This window comes from Trypanosoma equiperdum (genome assembly GCF_001457755.1).
Source record: "Trypanosoma equiperdum strain OVI genome assembly, contig: ctg_875, whole genome shotgun sequence".
Taxonomy (NCBI): domain Eukaryota; phylum Euglenozoa; class Kinetoplastea; order Trypanosomatida; family Trypanosomatidae; genus Trypanosoma; species Trypanosoma equiperdum.
Genome location: NW_027124837.1, coordinates 3107 through 4618, shown reverse-complemented (window position 1 = coordinate 4618; position 1512 = coordinate 3107).

Sequence of the window (1512 nt, the reverse complement as noted above, 5' to 3'; positions counted from 1 at the left end):
ATATATATATATATATATATATATATGTTCATACACATTTTCATATCTACACTTTCTTCCTTTGACTTCCCCCATATCGGTCTCTACACATTACCTTCCCTTTATTCTGTCATTTATTTTTACATACGCGTCGCCCCGCTTATTTCAAGTATATATATATATTTATTTACTAATATATTATTTTTCATATTAAAAAACGAGTCTAAGGCGGTACACGCTTTGGAGGTAAGGGGAGGGAGAGGGAGTACATTGATACTTCAGATGAAGTGGGGATATTAAAAAAAGGAGTGAAAAACAAAAAATACATACAAATATATGCATATATATTGTATATATATATATATATATATATATATATATAAACACACAAATGCATATGTGTGTATCGACTTATTTATTTCATCTGATATCGTGAAGGCACGGTGGAAACAGACGAAAAGGAATACAATACAACATGTTTAGAACCGTAAAAATATGTTCATATGTACACCCATGCCACTGGAGGATCTGACATTTCCCTTTCGTATACACACGTCTATATATGTATACAAATATATTTTTCGTTTATATATTTATATGTACCTTTTGGAACCAATTGTTTTCTTCCTTCATACACACGCACATGTGTTGTACCTCCTCTTTCTTTGGTGTTAAAGATCTCCTGAGCGCCTATTTCCCTGACTCTCAATCCATATTGTTGAATTTATTTCATAAGTCATCTCGTTGACAACTGCTCCCACAAGTCTTCCCCTGCCCCCCAACCTCTCTTCCTCTTCCTTTTCCCTCTCCTCTTTTCTCTTCTCTTCATCCCTTTTGTCTAATTTGAAACACATGCCATTTTTATATAACCACCGCTTTCTTTACACGAGTGTCGTTCATGCATACACACATACGCATACGCACATACACACGCCGTTCAGCACACCGAGCAAAACATATGCCCACGTTTACAAATTAAAACTAAAAAAGTTAGATATATATATATATATATATTTATTTATTTATTTATATTTATACGTATGTATATGCACATGCGCATGTACACAGAGATATAAATATAAACACATATACATATATAAAGTGGAAAGGGGTAATGAGACAAGGAAAAAAAAAGGCGTTTACAGCACTCACACACCTATCCACCCATTTGTAAGCAATGGGGTTCCCTCCACACGCACGTAATTACAAAACACACAAACTTACCACCCCTCTACCCATTGTTTCCCGCCATCCCCCTTTTTCCCCAATGGCAATAAGTTTCCCTCACACACTTTCTTGCTTGTTTCTGTTTCGCAACCGCCGCTCCCCCGAGTCTTCATTTTACTCTTTCGGATAAAGAAAGAAGCACGCAAACAAACCAACGAAAAAAAAAAAGAAATAAACGCCAAACGACAGAGTGGGGGAAAAAAAATGGAGGACAAGAACAGAAAATCAGTAGGCGTGCGATAAAACGCATTAGTGACCGAAGGAGAGTACAAAGCATTGTTGGGGTAGAAATATCAGAGGCGGGGA